This window comes from Neopelma chrysocephalum, unplaced genomic scaffold, assembly GCF_003984885.1.
Source record: "Neopelma chrysocephalum unplaced genomic scaffold, ASM398488v2 Primary Assembly neopelma1_96598, whole genome shotgun sequence".
In the NCBI taxonomy this organism is placed as follows: Eukaryota; Metazoa; Chordata; class Aves; order Passeriformes; family Pipridae; genus Neopelma; species Neopelma chrysocephalum.
Genome location: NW_020925243.1, coordinates 94,210 through 116,550, shown reverse-complemented (window position 1 = coordinate 116,550; position 22,341 = coordinate 94,210). Strand labels below are relative to the sequence as shown.

The window sequence follows — 22,341 nt, the reverse complement described above, 5'->3', positions numbered from 1 at the left end:
AAGGCGAGGGAGGTGCAACAGCCACAGGCTGCACCACCCCCTGGATGTGCTAGGGGTTTTTTTTGATTGGCATGGTATGGCCGAAAGAGAAAGAGGATGCTCTCTCTTAAAGACCTCTCCTGTAGAGGTTGCCCTTGCTTGAAGTCGTGGTGGCACAAGGTCTTAGTTTAGTAACCAAAAGGGCCTGGGTTCAAAACCCAGACCCAGTGAAATTTTTCTCTGCCATTTTTTTCCTGCCTAATAGTTGTTATCATGGGTTGTGTTGAATCGATAGAAGACATTCCATTGGGACCTCCTACATTTTTATTATGGCAGTGGTATCATCACCGAGAGTGGGAAAAGGAGTGGAGGTCATAAGAGAAAGTTCCTATGGAGATAGAGTTGTTGATAATACAAGGAGGTAAAAGGAGGCATTGTGAAAGGTGTCCCACTAGTCAGACCTATGTCAGAGGCTCAGGTGGCTGGTCTCTCCGAATATGCGAGGGAGAAGGCCTCCAGGTGCTACCGCGGCCACTGGACTGTCGGAGGTGGAAGCCGCTCCTGCCAGCACTGCCATTGTGGGCACTTTGGCTGTTGCAGGCAGCGCCACGCTGGACTTTTCCGCCGCTGCAAGCGGCGTGGTCACAACTGGTACAGCCACCACTGCTTCTGTTCCAAAAAGGGGGGTAGCTGCAGCGAGCACTGACATGGTTGCTACTCAGGTTACCAAGAGCGGTTTCCCCACCCCCCTCCCTCTGCTGCTATCTCGGCAATGACTGGGGAACGAAAGGGGTTCTCCTCCATTACTAGGGTTGAGGCCCCACCTGCAGGGCTTTTGTGGTTTCCCCTTCCGCGATTCCGAAAGGGGGGGAGCCACTTCCAATCACAGCCCCCTCCGACGCCCTCGATTTTCCCCCATGTGACACCTTCATGGAACAGGTCTGTCCTAGTTAGAACGGCTGGGACCAATTCATCACTGGATGGGTGTAACCCAAAACTGTGTATTCTATAGCCTTCCATGCCATTTCCCAGAAACTGTTATCAGTAGAGGCCTGCAAGGTAGGAAGATGTTCCTGTCCTCATACCCTTTTATGGAATTCCCCGCTTTGAGGGAGGGACTGAGCACTCCCGCCTGAACTGGAGAATATATAAACTGGGAGTTTCTGAACCTTTCCACCACTCGTGGGATCCAGAGGAAGACTGCAGACCACCGCTCTCAACCAGACTGCAGCTCACCGCTCTCAACAAGACTGAGACCACCACCCTCAACTGGACTGCAATCACCACTTTCTGACCAGACTGCAGCAGCTCTCCCACCAGCAGGTTTTTCCCCTCTCCCTTTACTTTGGACTCGGGGGGGGGCCAAGGAACACCACTTTTGTTCATGCCCCAGGGTGCTGGGTTATACATTTGGGTTTTGTGGGTTAAAACCACTTGTCTGTCTGTATAATTGTACTTATTGTATTATTTTAATAAATTGTTATTCTGACTTATAATCTCTCTTTTGAGTTGAGTTCATTTCCTCTGCTGGTTAACTTTTAAACCAGCACAAGGTCCTAAGGGAGCTGACTTGGAAAGATGCCTTCCTTGATCTGCTGCTTGTCAACAGAGTGGATCTCGTGAGCAAAGTGGAAATTGGTGGCCGTCTTGGCCACAGTGACCACAAAGAGTTTAAAATCTCTGTTGACAGGAGGAAAAGCACCAGCAAAACCTCATCTCTGGACATGAGGAGAGCGGACTTCAGGCTGCTCAGGGAATCAGTCAGTAATGTCCCCTGGGAAAATGTTTTTGCAGGTGCTGGGGTCCATCAGTGCTGGTCACTTTTCAAACATCACCTCCTAAGGGCACCGAAGCAGGCAATTCCCAAATGTTGGAAATCAAGCAGGTGAGGCAGAAGGCCAGTTTGGTTGAACAGGAATCTTCTCTTGGAAATAAGGCAAAAAAGGAAGGTGTATGCCCAGTGGAAGCAAGGACAAGTGACATAGGAAGAATTCAGAGATGCTGCTTGCCGCTGTAGGGAGAAAGTTCGTGCGACCAAAGCTCAAGTGGAGTTGAAGCTGGGCAGAAATTTGGGGGAGAGTAAAAAGTTTTTTCAAATATATTAATGGCAGTAGGCAGTATAGAAATATCATCGGCCAGTTACAGGATGTGGATGGTCACCTCACAAACAGGGACAGAGACAAGGCAGAGGTGTTTAATGCTTTCTTTGCCTCTGTCTTCAACACGGATGATGGACCAAGGGGGTCTCAGTGCCCTGAGCTGGAGGACCATGGCTACTAGAATGATCAACTCCCAGTTGACCCTGAAATTGTGTGGGAACTGCTACTCCAGCTGAATCCCTACAAATCTATGGGGCCTGATGGGATTCATTCAAGAATCCTCAAAGACCTGGCTGATGTCATCGCAAAACCTCTCTCGATGATTTCTGAGTGGTCTTGGGAATCCGGAGAGGTCCCACCTGACTGGAAGTTGGTGAATGTTGTCCCGATTTTCAAGAAGGGCAAGAAGGAGGACCCTGGAAACTACAGGCCTGTCAGTCTCACTTCAGTGCCTGGAAAAGTTCTAGAGAAGATTATTCTGGAAAGTATTGAAAAACACCTGAAAGACAACTGTAGTGGGTTGACCCTGGCCAGATGCCAGGTACCCACTAAAGCCACTCTCTCACTCTCCCTCTGCAACTGGACAGAGGAGAGAGAAAAAAACAGCTAAGGATTCATGAGTTGAGATAAGAGCTGGGAGATGTAGGGTGCTGGTCTTTATACGATAAAGAATGCTGTACACTCTTTGTGAGGTGGAAATCAAAGAGGTTTATTTCAAATTCGGCGCCTCCTTTTATCCCCTAAAACCACGTGACCTTCTAACCAATGGGGTTATCTGTCCCTGCGCATGTCCCCTTGGGCTTCTCTGCCCCGGTACGTCCCCTGTACCTTTGGACACACCTCCTACATTACCCCCTTCTCAATTATTTATGGTCACGAAAACAGTGCAAAAACAACAGTGCAAACAATCAGAACAGTACATTGTAAACTACCAAAGCTTGCAATGACCCAGCACATCGCTTGCTTTGGCCTCTTATACATCTATTGTAGACCTTTTAAAACTTTCTTATATTCCTAAAGGGTAGTGCAACTTGGAGAAATAACTTTATTAACCTAGGGGTCTTAGCCCAACCGTGCATACTTATAATCTTTATTAATCTGAGGGTTTTAAATAACTGGGGAGTTCAACTTTATTTAAGAAACAGGCTAAGCTTTGCAAAACTAAATTCTCTTAAAGCGACCATGTGGCGGAGGTAGTGTTATTTTTGTGAGGTGTTTTGTGTTTAATACACTTGTCCAGTCAAACAACTCTCTTATTCATTCACACATGCATTCACTGACAGCCGTCATACATTCATCATACACACATTCACGGATATTTTATAGTCTGCTTTTTGCCACACTGGTTGTCCTTAAATGTAAACCTGAAACTTAAACATAACTCTTTTATAACTTCTGCGTTACTCTGGTTCTTGCTGCTGTGGTTGCTTACCTAGGTAGGGTCTAACACACCTGGAAGGAATCCATTTCAGCTCTTTTCCTGCAGCCACACAGGCATAACCTCTCCCCCAGGTCACGAGGTCTAGCAGTCCCATCCACTGCCCTGAAATCAGATCTCTTACCATGACCGGTGGTTTGGGAGAGGTGAAAACCTGAGGCCTGTGCTGCCTTTTGTACCTGCTTCTTTCAGCGCTGTCACAATTCAAAAAATTGATAACATACGTGGCTTTCCACAGATGCTCTTGCGGGCTACAGACTGATTCCCCCTTTTTTTGTTTAGCTAACATGTCTTCCAGTGTGCGATGTGCCCTTTCCACGATTGCCTGTCCGGTGCGGGAGTGTGGAATACCTGTGACATGTGAAATTCCCCAGTCTGACAGGAAATTTCTTACCTTTTCTGAGATGAAAGCTGGTCCATTATCGGTTTTAATCTGTTTTGGGGTACCAAGGGTAGCAAAACAACTGAGCCAGTGTCTTATCACATCCTTGGCCTTTTCCCCCATGTGTGCTGTGGCAGTTATGTATTGTGAGTGGGTATCTACTGTTACATGTACATATTTTAATGTGCCAAATTCAGAGATGTGTGTGATATCTGTCTGCCAAATCACATTTGCTATTAACCCTCTGGGGTTAACGCCTTCCTGAGATGGCATGGGTGTGATTTTCTGACAGTCTGGGCATGACATGATGATGTCTCGAGCCTGATTGAGTGTTATTTGAAATTGTCTCTTCAGAGAATGTGCGTTCTGATGGAAAAATGAATGAGACAGTTTCGCTTGCTCTAAGACTCTAGGTACGGTGTTAAACATTGCTGCTTTGTCAGCCTCTCTGTTCCCGTCAGCTATTGGCCCTGGCATGTCAGTGTGTGACCTTGTGTGCATTATATAGACATCAAACTTTCTATGATTGACAAGAAACCAAACAGAACGCATTTCAAACAACAGGTAAGGGTTAGAGACATCTTGAAGAAATGAACTCTCGAGACGGGACACTAACCCTGCAGCATAACAGGAATCAGCTACAATATTAATAGGTTGTTCAGAAAATTTCCCCAAGGCAATACGAATGGTAGCCAGTTCCAGAACTTGCACAGAGCTTTGGTTCATGGTCTGTACCTCTCCTTCCCATTGTTCTGTGTCAGGGTTTACCCAAGTCTCTGCAGCTTTTCACGTTCTTCTAGATGCATCTGTGAAAACCGTGAGGCCTTTCACTGGTTCATGTTTGCATCTGGTTGTGGCTTTTAAAGGTAAACTACCGATTTCTGCCCACAATCTGTGTTTAGGGAGACGAATTGAAATGTCACCGTCAAAGCCTGCCAAGGCAGCCTGGAATCCTGTGTCCTCAGCTAGCATCCAATCGAAGTTGTCCTTTGTAGCTGGGATGTAGATGATGGCAGGATCTCTCCCATCCAGTTCTTGTAGTCATCCTCTGCCTTTAATGACAAGTTTGGCAAACATTTCATTAGTAGTCCACACAGTTTTAGGTGGTGTGTGGGGCAGAAACAGCCACTCTAGAATTTGCAGTGGGTCTTTTTCAGTCTGATCCCACTGAAACAAAACTGCAAATGGCTGGTACCTGCTGGGAACAAGGGCAAGGCAGATTTGCAGTTCAGGATTTCTCCTTCTGCCTTGTCTGCCCTCTATTGCCTTGGCACAAATGTCTAACGCCTGCTTTGCCTCTGCTGTCAGAGACCTGTTAGACGTTAGGTCTGAGTCCCCCTTTAGCAGCTCAAATAAAGGGTGTAGCTCCTCTGTGGTTATGCCTAGAATAGGTCTTAACCAGTTGATGGTTCCCAAAAGTTTTTGCAACTTGTTATCAGTAACAAGAGCAAAACTCTTTTAAAGTTTTACAAAAGTTTATTTAAGGCAGATGGGCAAACAGCGCTGGGCGGATGGGGTTTTGCTTCCCCATATATTCCGCAAAATTCAATAAGTTTCAATTTTTCTTTTTATAGCCCCAAATCCCCTCCCAGGTTTCTAGTTACCAGTTCATTCTGCGCATGTTCTGTCTTTGTTACCAGGGAATCTTTTCCCTGTTTCTTGTCTTCCTTATCAGTCTCTCCTGGCGCCTTCTTTCTTAACAAGTCTGGCCGCCTCCTTCCTCTTATCAGATTGTGTCGGCCAAGGGTGTCTTGGTTGTTAGAGCCCTTCTGCTTTATGTCTTCTTGACAGTTGCTAGGGAGAATACTTTCCTACATAGATAGCTAACATCTAGAGGTAATATAGTAGAATATAATTTTTCATGATAACATAACATCACAGTTCACAATTACAGTATTACAAGTATAATTTGATAAGCAAATTATCTCTTTTTGTCTTTATTGACTATCACACAACTCGTGTAAAGTTAAAGTGTTTTTTACCTCGAGCTGCAGTGGCTGTGGAGAAATTTCCTGCTGCGTGATTTTCCATCCAAGGTAAGTCCAGGGTTGCGATCGCTGGATTTTCTCTGGAGCAACCTGTAACCCTGCATCTTGGACAGCATTTTTTAGAGCAGTAACAACAATTTGCAGTTCACGTTCTGTGGCCATGGTAATTAAGATATCATCCATATAATGATAGATGACAGCAGAGGGAAAACACCTTCTGATGGGATGAATAGCAGTTGCCACTACTGTTTGACATATTGTAGGGCTATTTTTCATCCCCTGAGGAAGGACAACCCAGTGATACCTTTGCATGGGCTGTGCATTGTTCAGGGCCGGGATGAAGAAAGCAAACCTTGGTGCATCCTCAGGGTGTAGGAAGATGGTAAAGAAACAGTCCTTTAAATCAATTACCACTAGTGGCCAATTTGCTGGGAGCATAGCGGGTGAGGGCAGTCCAGGCTGCAATGCAATGCAATGCATGCAATGCAATGCAATGCAATGGTTCTATGACTGCGTTTACTGCCCTTTAGTCCTGCAGCATTCTCCACTTTCCACTTTTCTTGGGAATACAAAACAAGGGAGTATTCCAGGGGCTGGTTGTGGGCACAATATGTCCTGCTTCTAGCTGTTCCCTTGCAAGCTCTCTTAAATGTTCAAGCCGTTCCTCTTTCATAGGCCATTGGTCCACCCAGACTGGCTGCTCGCTTTTCCAGGCCAGCTTAATCGGTGCTTGGGACAACTGACCAATGGCCCCTATTGAAAAACCTGGCTGCTTGCAGGAGGAATTTGCATGACTGTGCTGAACTGCCCAAGAACATCCCTTCCCCATAGTGTACATGGAATGGGAGCAACAAAAGGAGCTACCTTGGCTAATTGTCCCTCTGGCCCCAAGACAGAGAGTGCTTGAGCACTCTGTCTGGGCCTTTGTGTGCTTCCCACCTCCTGAATGGTTGCAGCTGGGCAAACAGTGGGCCAGTCAAGTGGTCATTCGGAGTCCTTTATGATGGAAACATCGGTTCCCGAGTCCACAAGGCCTGTAAATCTGTGCCCATTAACCTGGCACGTCATGAGCGGCTGTGTGGCTGTGATGGCTGCTGCCCAGTAAACTTGTGGCTGTCCTGTGCTACCGAAGGCCCCTGAACCCCGCTCCCCCTCCCCAGCAGGCGACGCACTGTAGAAGGGGATTAGTTGGGCGATTTTCTGTCCCTTTGGAATGAAACATGGGCGTGAAGGGGTCCAGGTTATTATTTGAATCTCACTATGAGAATCTATCACTCCAGGCAGCACAAATAAACCCATTTTGGTAGTGGACGACCTTCCAATCAGTAATGTGTGTACCCCTGGGCTAAGGGGACCCCTAAGCCCAGTTGGGATTAGCACTACCTCTGTAGAAGTCATGAAGACTGAGTCCCGGTTGGATAAGTCCAACCCAGTGCTGGCTGAGGTGGGGGGGCACAAATTGCTAGCCTGTTCCCTTGTGTCGCATTTATTTGTTGTACCGGGGCGTGCGACAACGCCCCTCGCTTCCAGTTTTTTGGCCCCCTCCTCCCTTTTGGGTGCTTGCGGGGTGCTAATGCTAAGGGTCTCCTAGGACAATCTCTTTGAAAGTGGTTGGGGGCACCACAGATGTAGCAACCACTTCTGGGTCTGGCTCCTTCCTGCACTCTTAGCTGGGCACTTAGTGCTGTTGCTAACGAGTCAGTCTGATGTCCCACTGAGCCAACCCCTTGACAGGTGCAAACCAGCTCAGCAATGCTGCAGCTCTCCCTCTTAGGAAGGGCCTGCAAAGCTCTTTTACAGTCTGGGTTCGCATTTTCGAAAGCCAGCTGCCTGTTAAGTATTTCTCTGGCTTCATCGTTTTCAATCTGCCTGTCTAAGGCAGATTGCAGCTGACCCAAGAATTGGGAGTATGGTTCTGTCGGGCCTTGTATTACTTTTGTGAATGATAAATTGGTGTCTCGTTCTGATGTGGGTAACCTTCTCATAGCTCTTAGGGCGTGCTTAGCTATCACCTCGTATACTTCTCTACGGTACCCAGACTGAGCATCTGTTGAACTATAATTTCCAACCCCGGTTAGTTGATGTGCTGTTATGCCTGCTTGTGGGTCATTAGCATACGCAGAGCAATTCTCCCGAAAATCGGTTAGCCACACGTTGTACTGAGTGTTAGTAAGACTTATTTTTAGTAGAGTCTTCCAATTGTGTGGCATAGAAACATAGGTGGAACTTAGTGTCTCTAAAAACGCAAGAGTGTTAGCCGAGGAAACGCCAGTTTCCCTTACCAGTCGCCTCAGTTCCTTTGCCAGTTCATGTGGCAGAGGTTGGAACTGAGGGGCCTGACGTGGGCGAATAATGACTGGGCATGCATTAATTACCTGCAAATCTCCCACCCGTAATGCTTCCTCTCGACACAGTCCCCACCTATCAACCGATCCTTCCCCATTTGCCCCCTCGCTCCCTCCCGACGGAACCATCCCTGGTCCCTCCTCCTCATCCCCCCATGCCTCTCCCCCTGTGGCCCCAGTAAGCCCCGTTCCCTGTGGGGGGGTGGTGGTGGGTGGTGGACACGGCGCAGGGGATGGGCCCTGCCCCCCCTCGTGCCGGTGGTTGGAGTGGGGCGGCGCTGGGGCCGGAAGAGAGGGATCAGTTTCCGGTCCGTGTGGTGGGCAAGATGGCGGCACCCACCCCGGGACACGTGGGCGGCGGTCATCTGCAGCGCGGGGTGGCATATAGGCTGGGTTACCTCCCTCATCGCTGTAACAGAGCCCCGTGTGTTTATCCCATGGCTTGGGATCTCGCAATTCAGGCTCTGTTCCCTCCCGGCGACCTGTGTCCCCGTGGCCCTCGGCTCTCGACCCGTAATTTTACTCACAAATGGCTCTTTCCCCTCCCCCCGGTGGACCTCGTGCGTTTGTGTTCCTATGCCTAGAAGTCGGGCTGCTGCTAGCAGTGTGGGAAGGGGAGTGTGTGTTGGTGTTGGATGCTTGTATTGTCCGTTCGTGGGCTCTGTGCAGTGCAGACATTATGATTTGCCAGGCTGAAAAGGCATTGTTAGCCTGGGGGTCCCCCCCCCGGGCTTTCAGTTTTATGAGGTTTCCTATTTTATGCCAAATTTCTATGTGTAGAGCTTCTACTAACGGCAATTCAGGAACTGCTGCTTTAATAAAACGTACAAGCTCTGTTAGTTCGGCCCTCGTGGCTTGTATGTGGTATGGTTTTAGCAGAATGGCTAGTGCGTCTGTGTCTTGTGAGATTTCGGTGGGAAAAAAGTTTCCCATGTTTTCTTTTACCTTAAGTCTCGGCGCTGTAGACGCACGTGGTCAGAGGTTCTTTGTTTGGCTGCTGAGTTGCTTTTCTCGATCGGTTGTTTTTCCGCAGCTTTCTTTCTGTGATAAGTAAATTGAATAATTTGTTCATCAAATGAGTTCTGAATTAATAAAGTTCTGAGTTAATAAAGTTTACAAATAAATTAGTTGTTAAGCTTAAGTTAAGCTTGTTGTTTAAGCTGATATTCCTGTGGAATCATTAAGTGCTGAATAGCAGAGAGTGTTGAATCACTGTAGTTACAAGGCTTGTCAGCTATCCTGTTGTTTTATAGTGTCTGTTCTGAGTATGTTTTCAGGGAACAAAGTTGTGAAGTGTTAGCCCCAGAGTTATGATAGACCCTTCTGGAAAAAGCCCCAACATGGCTGGTCGTGAGGACAGGAGCAGCCGTTGCCTTCCCTCAGCAACAGGACTAAAAGCCCGCGAACCGGGAATCCAATAGTGGGGAAGCCCGCGAACCAGGAATCCAGTAATGGGGAAGCCCGCGAAACCAGAACCAAACACAACGGAACCCGCGAAATAGGGACCAATAATAGACTGACATGACTGAGGGGGAGTTGGTTGCAGAGGGTATAAAGGAGGGGCTTTTGACCGTTGTGGGTGCGGTCCATGGCAAGGCAAGGGTCCTCCCGGCTGCCCAGCGAGCTGATTTGCTTATTTGCCATTTTCAATAAATCGTTTATTATTTTCTAAATTTTATCTGAGACATTTGACTATATCATTTCTCTTGGCGTTCCCTTTGGTGTCCGGGTGGCTCTCCGAGCTTCGGCGGCGACTCCTGCGCCTTGGGGGCGGTGGCTCCGGTGGCGAACGGCGGCGGGGCGGCCCCTCGGCGCGGTGTGGGCTCTGGCGCGGCTCCGGCGGCAGGCGGCGGGGAAGTGGCGGAGGTTCCTTCAGGGTCTACGCTGCTCCTGGTGGTTTTTTCCTCGGCGTGGAGGTTCTGCGCTGTCGTTACAGGCAGGTAGGGACCGGCAGAAGGTGGCTCCAGGGTCCTGCGATCCGCTGGGCGGTGCGGGGGGTCCGGGTGCCGGAGTGCGTTCGCGGCGCGGTTTCCGCGGGTTCCACACGGCTTTTAAGCGTGGCGCGGGGCCGGCAGGGGCAGCAGGGAGACGCGGGCGGCAGCAGGCTGCGCGGCCCTGCGGCGCTTCCCGCTGGGCGGAAGGGTGCGCCGGTGTGGGCTTCCCGGGGTCTGGTGGTGGGGCTGGGAGTGTTAGAGCAGCAGCGGCACCGCTTTTGCGCACCCTGCTGAGCTGCGGCAGAGGCGGCGGGCAGCGGGGCTCCCGGCAGGGTTCGACGTGCTCCGCCGCTCGAGTGTTTCGAGACGCGGGGCTCGCCGCCTCCCAGGGAGCAGCCTCGGCCGCGTGTTGGATGCTGGCGCTGCTTCCCTCACTCACCGCTCCGGTGGATGTTAGACCCTGCTCTGCTCTCTCCGGCTGCCCGCCGTTCCGGTCTCTCGGCTTCTTCTTCTCTTCTTTCTTCTTTGTTCCTATGCACTTTTCCCTAATATTTTTGAGCTCACTATACTAACTGCGTTTCTCAGATTCCGCTGAGACAACGATTTACAGACGTCTTAGTTTTTTTCGGTGAAAATCTCCCGTATTATGAAAATTAATACGAGAACCGGAGTTTACCGATATTTCGCCTGATTCAGGATATGCTAAACTCGCCTAATGTAGGTTTTCAGTCGAAGTTCGGTGCCCCACATGTAGGGAGAGGTCACTTACTGATTATCTTCACAGGCAAAACAGACTCAAAGTGGGGATAGTACTTAAATTTATTACTAACAGGATAAGAACCAAAGTGTGAGAAATAAAACGGTCTCAAAAACACCTTCCCCTCACCCCTTCTTCCATGTTCTCCCATGGGAGACAGTCCTTGATGGACCTCTCCAACGTGAGTCCATCCCTCGGGCAGCAGTTCTTCCCAAACTGCTGTCCCGTGGGTCACTCCTCCATGGAGTGCAGTCCTTCACAGATGAGCTGTACCGGTGTGGGTACCCCACAGGGGCCACAAGTCCTACCCAGGAAAAGCCTGCTCCAGAGTGGGCTCCTCTGTCCACGGGCTGCAGGTCTCCAGCAGGACCCTGCTCCATCTTGGGCCTCCCACAGGGTCACAGCCTCCTTCATGCATCCACCTGCTCCAGCATGGGCTCCTCCATGGGCTGCAGATGGGTCTCTGCACCCTGATGGTCCTCCATGGGCTGCAGGAGGACAGCCTGCTCCACCATGGTCTTCACCATGGGCTGCAGGGGCCACAGCTCTGGCGCCTAGAGCACCTTCTCCCCCTCCTTCTGCACTGACCTTAGTGTCTACCTTACTGTTCCCATGTTCTTACCCCACTCTTCCCTGGCTGGAATTCTTTCTGCGCAACAACCTTCTTTTCTTAAATATGTTATCACAGAGGTGTTACTATTACTCCTAATTGGCTGTCGTGGTTTGACCCTGGCCAGATGCCAGGGTCCTATTAAAACCACTCCACTACCCTCCCTCCTCCCCTCTGCAGCTGGACAGAGGAGAGAGGAAGAAAATAAAAACAGTAAACGAATTTCATGAGTAGAGATAAGGATTGAGAGAAGGCAGTGTTAACAGGCAAAACAAACTCAGAGTGAGGATAAAACTTAAATTTATTGCTAACAGAATAAGAGCTAAAGAGTGAGAAATAAAAGTCATAAAACACCTTCCCCTTCCCCTCACCCCTCCTTCTTTTCAGGTCTTCCCTCCTTCCCCCAGTGGTGCAGGGGGACAGGAAAAGGGGGGTTTGTTGTTGTTTGAGTCTGTCCCTCGGGCAGCAGCTTTTTACAGTCGGCTCTTAGCAGTCCAAAGGTTCTCTATAGTTTACAGGGGGACATCTGCGTTACTATGGTCTTCACCACGGGCTACAGGGGGGTCTCTGCAACTCTGAGTCCTTCCCCTGCTTCCGTGGGGTCTCTCCCACAGGAGACAGTCCTTGATGAACCTCTCCAGCGTGAGTCCATCCACCCCTCGGGCAACAGTTTTTTTCAATCTGTTGCCCTGTGGACGACTTCCCCAAGGGGTGCAGTCCTTCATGGGTTGAGCTGTACTGACATGGGTCTCTCATGGGGGCCTCAAGTCCTACCCGGAAAAAACTGGTCCAGCCTGGGCTTCCCTCTCCATGGGTCACAAGTCTTCAGCAGCACTTCGCTCCATTTTGGGCCTCCCACAGGGGGTCACAGCCTCCTTCATGTATCTTCCTGCTCCAGCATAGACTCCTCCATAGGCTGCAGGAGGGTTTCTGCACTCCAATGGTTCTTTATGGGCTGCAGAGGCTTCAGTTCTAAGTCTTTGCCCTGCTTCTGGGAGGGTGGGGGAAAGGCTCCCCCTGCTTTCCCCCCCCCCCTCCGGCTGCACCGAGCTTGGTGACTGCTTGTTCTCCCGGACTGGAATTTCTTCTGTGCAACAACCTTCTCTTCCTCTGTTCTTAAATATGTTATCACAGAAGCGCATCTCATTGTCTCAGCCTTGGCCAGCAGCAGGAAATCCCTCCTGCAGTTGGCTATCATTGGCTTTTCATAGGACAGTGAAAGCTTCTAGCAGCTTCTAACAGAAACCACCCCTGTAGCTCCCCCCGCTACCAGAACCCAGCCACAGAAACCCACTACAACAACGCAGTCATTGGTCACAGCCAGCATGGCTTCATGAGAGGAAAGTCCTGCTTATAAACCTGATTTCCTTTTATGATAAGGTAACCCACCTAGTTGATCAAGGGAAGCCAGTTGATGTCATCTTTTTGGATTTCAGTAAAGTTTTCGATACTGTCTCTCACAGTACCTGGGAAAAAGGAGAGGAGGATGAAGCAAGCTTTCTCAAATCCCATTACCTTCTAGGATTCTGAAATCTATTCAATGCCCCATGGCCTTCACCCCCATGATCTCGACCAAACCAAGCCAGAAAGTAGGCTCCACATAACACTGCTCCCACCCCTGGACACAATATAATATTTCAAATGTGAGACTTTTATTCCTCACTTCTTTTCCTTTCCCACTTTTTATTGATTCTCTCCTGTTGTTTAATAATAGCTTTGCTCTGAAAGCACTGTGTGCTCTGCAGTACCACTGAGTTGTTGACCAGAAAGAAAAAAAAGCAATCTGTTAAGCAGCCTGATATTGAAAAGAATTAGACAAATGTTTTAGTAGCTAGGTTTCTATGTTGTGCTAGTCTTTCTCCAGCAGTGTTGCTGCCAGTGGGGCACGGTAAGACAAGCACTAGCTATTCTCGTTATCAAGGTTTAAGATATTACTGCCCTGAATTGCTCATCCTGTGCCTTTGCCAGAGGTTACTTACACTGAAGAGGTTACTTACATTGAAGAAATGTATCTTAGCCTGCCATCTTAGCCTAAACTGATGATAAAAGTGAGCTAGAGCTAAAACACAGGACAGCAATTTGGGGAGGGGGTAAGATGTGGACGCAAATTTCCTGTGCCTCAGACAGAGGCACAGGGGAGACAACTAAAGATGTAAACATCTTTGATTGCCACAGCAAATAGTAAAGCTAATCTGAGAAAGCCTGCTGGTAAATATACATTTTCTCTTGACTTTGTGGGTGATTTTCTTGTTCTGTTTTCAAGGACGCAGTTCACTTCTGTTAACTTTTTCTTTTTACCCAAAAGCCCAGTTATTTCTGTTTTAATACTGTATAAAACCTGTCAAATGGTTGCTTCATTTTTTCATATTAAAATTATTTACAGCTAAAGGAAAAGAAAATAAAGACATATAAAAAAAACTTCCTGAAAATTTTGTATTTAAACGCAGATTTTTTCTCTTTATTTTTTTATAACGGTTAAAAAGACTTTAATAGTGGTTGTTTGCTGTGAAACTGCAGAGATGTTTAGGTCTCAGCATTTAATTATACAAGCCTTACTGAACTCTTTAATGGAGTGCAATAACAGATATCTTGTTACCACTTTCATACCTGAGTCCAATGTTGAGCATGTTTCAAAACTTCACAAAATTCACAGCAAATATCTATTAGCTTCACAGCTAGCAACATGACTCAGATCATCCCATTCCCATAGAAAATGTGTCACAATGACTTAAAACCAAAAATCCAAGTAATCTAGAATGCAATAAGTGAATACGAGAGAGGCATTGGAGCTTGTAACATATCTTTTAGTACTCAAGAGAAGATGCTTTCTTGTCAGACAAATTATTCCTGGGAAAGTATTTTGTTGCTTCTTATTAGGAGGCACATATAAAGGGGTCTCTAATTCTCCTACATGTATTTTTCTTTGTAATTGCTATTCAAAAGGTGTTTGTTTGGTCCTTTAAGGTATTGTATTTGGTCTAGCTGAGATGGAGTGAATTTTTCCCCATAGCAGCTCCCATAGTGCTGTGCTTTCCATTGGTAGCTAGAAAGGTGTTGATAACACACCAGTATTTTGGCTACTGCTGAGCAGTGCTGGCACAGCATCAGCACTGTCTCTCCAACATTCCACTTCCTGACCAGTAGGCTGGGGAAGGGCAAAATCTTGGGAGGGGACAGCTAATGCCAAACTGACCAAAAGGATATTCCATACTGTATGACAGCTATAAAAGCTAAGCAAAGGAGGAGGAAGTGGGGGCATTTGTTATTTACAGTGTTTGCCTTCTGGAGCAACTGCTATCTGTGCTGAAACCTTGATTCCTGGGAAGTGTCCTGACATTGCTTGCTGATGAGAAGTAGAGAATAAAAGCTTTTGGGGCTTTTTTCCTTTTGCTTGTGCACATGCAACCCTTGCTGTTGCTTTTGTCAACTGCCTTTATCTCAACCTCTGAGGTTTCTTTCATCGTATTTTTTTCCCCTCAGTCCTGCTGAGAAGGGGAATGATAGAGCGGCTTGGTGGGCATCTGGCATTCAGCCAAGGTCAACCCACCACAGATATCATGTTTAAAGGCACACTTCTTCAGGAGTGTGTATGTGCAGTGGGACCCCTGGTGGCCTAGTGGTTAGCATGCAGGACTCTCACTGCTGCGACCCAGGTTCGATTCCCCAGTCCCCCGGGCAGATGGAGCTCGTTAGCCCTGTGAGGCCATCCATCTATGAGAAGGTCACTCTAAACAAACCTACGTCCTGAGGACCTCACTGCCATTGTCCAAGCTTGCTTGGCCCCGGCAGATGAACCTTAGGATTAAAGGGTGGGCTCAGTTCAGCGCATGCTGTGTCTCACCTAAAAAATCCATTGCGCAGGCTTGAAAGGTAAAAGACCTTTCCCAAAATCTTCGTTCGTGAAGACTGGCCATTATATATGTATGTGCAGTGTTATGCAACTTGTTACCTCACTTATTTGTAAAGAAAATTAATCAGTTATGTACTACATCTTGTGCTGGTTACAGACAGCAGAACCAGGCATCCCAGAGAAGCATCCTGCCAGTCTGGCAGTCCTGCACTCTTGAAACTACAGCACCTACAAAAACATTTTCCCAGGTGTGAGAAACAGAGTCTCATTCCAAGTAATTTTCCAATTAGAATTTATTATATGATAAAAGCAATGCAGCGCTGGGTGAACAGGAGGAGTTAGCTACTCCGAGGCCTGCCACACCGAAAAGAGACATTAGCCCTACGTTTATTTCAGCTACTTCATGGATATTCATTATACACAAACATAAACATCATACATCGTTATTTCAGGAATTCAACAGATGTTTTCTTAGACTAATCTGTTATCTACAAAAAGTCGTAAATTCTCATAGCTTTGATAAGAAAGTGTTAACATCCTGTTGGCTAAATTTGGTTCAGCTATAACTCATGTACAAGGTAAAAGGGGAGGTAATCTGTTTTATGTCTTTATGGGGGCCCAATTAAGTTTAACGATTTATTTGTTTTTCTCCCTTCTCCAGGTTATACTGACCTTACTTGTTTTCTTTTAATTGGAATGTTGGCACGAATCATTCTTTTCGTTTATTACACAGGGGACCTTACTAATTCCCTGAGTAGGGCCACTGTTGGACTCCGGGAAAAGTAAAGGCTGCAGTTACTTGCTGTTGATCAGCAGGGGGTGCTGTTGGACTCTGGGAGGTGCCGACTTCCAGACAAACCACACATGGCAATGGTGGGTCTCGGCAGCGGCAGACAGTCTGGGACCCCAGAGTGGAGCACCACAGGGACTCTTTCACTGATTCTCGGGGGGAAGGGAGGTTAGAAACTCCTCCGCAGATGGCGCCGGCTTTCCAATGAGTCTGAGGCAAGTCCAGGCAGTGGACAGCACAGGACGTGAGTGGTCGGAGGCAAGCTGGGACCTTCCCAGGGCTGCTGCTAGCCCCAGCAAGACAGCAGCTGAACACCAAAGTCAATGGGACCAGAAGCAAGTGGACCCAGCCAAAAATGAACATGGGGACTCTCTCCTCACACCACTACCTGAACCAGGGGAAAAAAATTAAGAGAAGCCAGAAAAACTTATCTCCCCCAAGCCTATTGAAGCAATTAGGTTGGTATTTGGGCTATCAGTTACTCCTTTTGTGTGGCTGGCTATCCCTTCAGGGCAGGGAAAATTAGTGAGCCAACACCCCCCCCATCTGGTCCGCATCTTTCTTTCACAGTGATAAAGGGGAAAAAATTCAAACAGGAGTTTTAAAAGAAAACCTATGACAACCTGAGATTTTGGGATACTATAAGCTAGCACAAACGCACCAAGATCCTGCAACTTTACACTGTAAATTAAAGAATTTTAGCTGTGATCTGCCAATGATAACTACATGTAGGAATAACTTCATGTGTGGCTTCAGGGCATTTAGACCAACTGGTTAGTCTGTGTTAAGGTGGGGGTTTCCTAGTGGGAATATGTTGTGTTACCAGAAGTATGTAAGATATTTCAACCTGCACAGGAACCAACACAGAGCAAAAAACACTATGATCAATAATGGTAACAATTAACATCTTTAGGGTTGCTGCCATCACTGTTGCTGCAAAAAAAATACGATAAGAAAAACCATTAGTCCCAACTCTAATGAAAATACTGTCACTGTAATTACCACTTGCATAAAGAACCTGGTTTTATAACATGACCTCAAGCACAAAATACAACCGTTCATATGGAGTCCAATTGCATTAAGTGCAAAAGTAGTTTCCAAATATGTTATAATAATTTCATTTAGAAGAAAACTTCTTTTAGCATCTGCTTTGGTAAATCACCCTTCAAAACCTGTGTCTAGATATCCTTGCCTACGTTTTCTTTGTAATAGTGTTGGAAAAATCCCTCTTTTGAATTTAGAAAAATGGCAAAAACCTGTGAGACAAAGGAAGCGTAATGGAAGGTTTTATTGCAGCATGCTGGGCGTCCCAAGCCACTAGGGTCTGGAAGCACATGACCAGTAGTCACCTTTTGTAGTTCTTTCGGTTACATAAGCTGTTACATATTCATTAAATGCTGTTTTTACCTTAAAAGGTTATTTCTCTGACCAAGGAGGGGGTGTTACCCTTCTTTTTGATTGATTGTGATGTACCCCCCTGGACCTGGTCCGGGGGGGTCCCCCTGTACACAATAGGCTACCGCATGGCAAAGAAGATTTTTGTTTTGATGCCTTAAACCCCTATTAGTTTTTTATTTTTCTAATTTTTGTAAACTTTATAAGTTTTATAAGTAGTAGAAGTAGATTTTAAAAGCAGCAGCCCTTGTCCCTCTACCCTGTAGCACCCTTTAGTTTACACATTCCTTAACCCTCTTACCCCATTCCATGCTCCCATATCAATCCTACCCCCAAATCCAGTAGAAATGTTTAGTCTCTTGTCAAGGCAAGGCCTATACTGTTTAGAGAACACCCATATCTAGGCCTGAACAATAAAACAGAGTCAAGAACTAGGTGACTGTGTACCCTCTGTACGCCGAAGAAGATGAAGACTGATGAAGAGAGGGTCTCAAAAAACCCACAGACCCAATTCCAGGGGTGGGCTGGGGGTGGACCAGAGCAAAGGCTATGGGGTGGACACACTTAGAATTGGACAGATAATATTATAAAATGTAACATCTCAAGCACAGCTGACCCGCGTCCTGTAACATCTATTGCCTTGGCACAATTAAACCCTTTCCTTATCTCACCCTCAATTAACTGCTCCTGAGTTTTTTTCTTAGCACCAGCTGAGCAGGCATCAGTTTAGTTACATACATTTTTGTATTTTTCCCTATTCCCGGCCACAAAAGTTCCCTGGTGTCAGGTTCAGACAGAACCATTCACCTTACAACTCCACGCCACACCTATTTTAATTAAAAAAGAAAAAGGAACCCCTCTTTGGTTAATAAAAGCCCCTCCCCCCTTTGGCCTTTCTACTCAGTTCATTTGCTTGTAATAAAATCAGGTTATTTATTTCTCATAATTCCCCCTTTTTCTCTTTATTCATGGTTTTATTACAAGCTTTTTACATCAAACTGTCTCTGGATCTTTCGGGCTCGTTCCCATCTTGCTAATATGTCTTGTGCTTCGTTTATTTCTTCTGTTTGCTTGGTGCGTTCCCATTCAAGCAGTGTTTTCCGCTCCTTCTCCATGTCTTTAGTTTGCTCAGGGGCGGGGTGCAGGACCATAATCTTTTGGATCCCCGGGCCTCCTGCTGTATCAGCCTTTGGATCCATAGGCATGGCAGTGAGTTGCATTCCCTGAATAACACTAGAAATCAATCTTATAAAACATGGGATTAAACAGGGTAGAAACAATAACCCAGAAATAGCACACAAAAGGAAAAACCCTACTTGTTTCCACCATGCCCCTCCAAATAAGTTAGTCCACCACCCTCCATCTAGCATGGACTTCCATTTTTGGACTGGTACATGGGCTATTTTCCGGATATTAGAGGCTATTTCCATTACAGCTTCATAATTATCATCAATTTTTAAACAGCAATCTGAGGTGTTAAATTTTCCACATACTCCTTCTTCTGCCAAAAGATAGTCTAATCTGTTTTGATATATGGCTGCTCTACTTTGGCGCTGCTGTTCAACCATCAATTCTGATTTATGACTATTTCAATCATGGCTTGTAGCCGTATGATTCGCTTGAGCATATAAATGGGTGTACGGTAACCCCATGATCCGTCCTGGGCCCATGTTGCTGGTCCATAATAATCTTTTCAGGAGGCCCTTCTTCCTCTCCCCATTTCTGGGCTCCTCCCACTGAGTGTCCTTTAATCCCAATATAGGGTACTTCTTCTCCAAGCGCCCTTTTTCCCGGTTAAGGGACCCCTAATTCATCTCTGCCTTTTAAGGGCAACAGGAAGAACCCAGGGAGGATTATTCCTTAACTACAACAACCTCTACAATTTTCTGGTAAAGTTGTATACGCTCTTTTTCCACAAATCCAAAAGAGCCCATTGGGTGCCTTCCAAAAGTCTTTGGAAGTGCTATCAACATTGTTCCAAAATTTTGATATTTCTTTTATTCCAGAAAAGGGGTTCATTTTGATTTTGTTACATTTGTAGACCTTCTGGCTCATATCCCACTCACAATTGGAGTTGCCTTTTTCTGACCAATAACCTGTTGGGGCTTGTGGAAAATACTCACTGTGAGTGAAGTTAGTCTTCAGAGTTCTTTTGCATGGAGTTTGGTCCCCAACTGGGTGAACAAAATGAACTCCTGTTCTCCATATACAATCTCTTCCAATCACTGCGGAGCTTAATATCCACCCTTCTGGTCGACTTACTTTATTACACGAAAAAGTATAATTCCCCTTGAGTATTTCTCGAGCATCTAGACTAAAACCCCTCCAGGGCCATTCCTCTGCCATTAAAGGTCCACCACAAACCCAACAGCGATTTACATTTAGTCCTTTAGCAATTTTCTCTGCCAAATCAACAAACAAGTTTTGTCCCACTGATGGAGTTCTAAATCTCTGATCTCCTCTTGTGTCAATTCAGAATATAAAGCACTCAACTGTGACAGTAGTAGGTGATCTTTAGGTGTCTCTTGTTCGGTGTCTATAATGATGTCCTCCTTTATTAGGTTGTGGACCCTCCACCTGCTGGTGATATCCCAACAAATCCATGTCTCACCCACAGGGCAGTTTAATCCTAGTCGTGCTCCTTCTGGCTCCAAATTCTTTGCTACCCCTGTCCTAGTTAGAACAGCTGGGACCAGTTCATCACTGTATAGGTGTAACCCAAAACTGTGTATTTTATAGCCTTCCATGCCATTTCCCAGAAACTGTTATCAATAGACCATTTACACCATCTGCCCAGAGCAACTTGACTCCTCAGGCTATAAACTATGTGTTAAAAGGCCTGCGAGATAGGAGGATGCTCCTGTCCTCATACCCATTGTGGAACTCCCTGCCCTGAGGGAGGTACTGGGCATTCCTACCTGAACTGGAGGCTATATAATCTTGGAGTCTTGGGACTTTTTTAACCACTCGTGGGATCCAGAGGAAGACTGCAGACCACCACTCTCAACCAGACTGCAGACCACTACTCTCAACCAGACTGCAACCACCACTCTCGACTGGACTGCAACCACCACTTTTCAACCAGACTGCAACCACCACTCTTGGCCAGACTGCAACAGCACTCTCACCAACAGGTTTTCCCCTCTCCTTTTACTTTGGACTCAGGAGGCCCAACGAACACCACTCTGTTCACGCCCCAGGGTACTGGGTTATACATTTGGGTTTTGTGGGTTAAAACCAATTGTCTGTATAATTGTACTTATTGTATTATTTTATTAAATTGTTATTCTGACTTATAATCTCTCTTTTGAGTTGGTTTCATTTCCCCTGCCAGTTTACCTTTAAACCAGCACAACCCCATAGCGTCTATTACCTACTGTACAGGTTTCCAACTCCTTCTCATCATAACAAACTTCTTTTACGTATTCATGTGTCATAAAGGTGGTTATCACACCTGTCCCATAGTATGCATTTTGGTGACACTTTGAGCAGTGGTCATCAGCAATGGCTACTAGCTGGAGCACAGCTAAGGCAAGCAGAGGTCCAGTATAGGATATGCTTCCACTCCCCATGCCTATCGGGTTGCAGCTGAGAGCAGGGTAGGGAGATCTTCTTGTGGCAAGTATAGAGGCTAACCTGGTCTTGCCCTCTGTTGCTTTTACTTCATGACAGGTCAAAAAAATGCTGCTGTGTGTACCTTCGAGCTTGGCAACAGTAATACTTCAGTCACTATATGTTATGCAATTAGTTAGTCTACACTGCAAATGAAATGTAAAATGCAAATCTATTTCCTGTGTTTCTTGAGAACCTAAAATATCTTTATCACAAGTATTGCATTTAGTCTTGACATAGAACCAACAATTACAAAAAGGACACATTATATCTTGGTCTTGCCACTGAGTTTGTATTCTAACTATCAACCTTCACGGGTATGGCCCGTCCCATGCACTAGGATCCTGGCTTCTTTCACTGGGAGTGGTGTTTCAATAGCTGTCATCTCTTGGCAACTGCAAGAAAATTTACTTTCCAGTTATTTTCAGTTTTGGGTATTCCCTTTGACATTTCCACTCAGAAATAGAGGAAGGAGGTGCCACAGGCCCTTTGACTCTGGTACTGTGGGTCCATCCGTATTGCGGTTTCAGTGGTTAATACCACTTGATAGGGTCCCTCCCATTCTGGTTTGAGAGGTTCTTCTCTCCAGGTCTTCATCAAAACCCGGTCTCCTACAGAGATGCTGTGTACTTTCATCTCTAATTTAACAGTTTGGGGAAGCAGCCCTTGTTGCCTAAGGTTTTCCAATCTTTTGGCTATTATTGTGACATGTTCCCTGAGGTATTTATCACCTAGTTCTAGGGTCAGGGTTTGAGTGTTCTTATGAGGGATAAGGCAGCCCAAATAACATCTCATAGGGAAATACATTCAGGTCCCTTCTGGGGGCTGTCCTGATCCGAAAAAGCGCCAAGGGTAGACATTTTGTCCATGGCAGCCCTGTTTCCAGGGCTAGCTTGGTTATGGTTTGTTTTAGAGTTTGATTCATATGTTCCACCCTCCTCGAGCTCTGGGGGTGCCATGCGGTATGATGTTGCCAGGTGACTTGCAAGACCTCACATATTAACCTTAGAAGCTTTGAGGTGAAGTGCGGCCCCTGATCAGAATCTATTGTTTCAGGTAATCCAAATCTAGGAATCACTTGCTCAAGTAGTACTTTGACTACACTTTGAGCCGTGGCTTTTAAAACTGGGAATGCTTCGACCCAATGAGTCAAGTGATCCAC

The 22,341-nt window shown here is 46.6% G+C and overlaps 1 long non-coding RNA gene across 1 annotated transcript; it reads right to left on the bottom strand.

The window, feature by feature from the left end:
* Positions 1–1,545: 1,545 nt before the first annotated feature.
* On the bottom strand, positions 1,546–20,870 carry LOC113981500. Its single transcript, XR_003538440.1, has 3 exons — positions 20,861–20,870; positions 14,961–14,963; positions 1,546–1,657 (listed from the first exon to the last, which is right to left on the bottom strand). It is a non-coding gene; the product is annotated as an uncharacterized LOC113981500 (long non-coding RNA).
* Between the last annotated feature and the right edge of the window lie 1,471 nt (positions 20,871–22,341).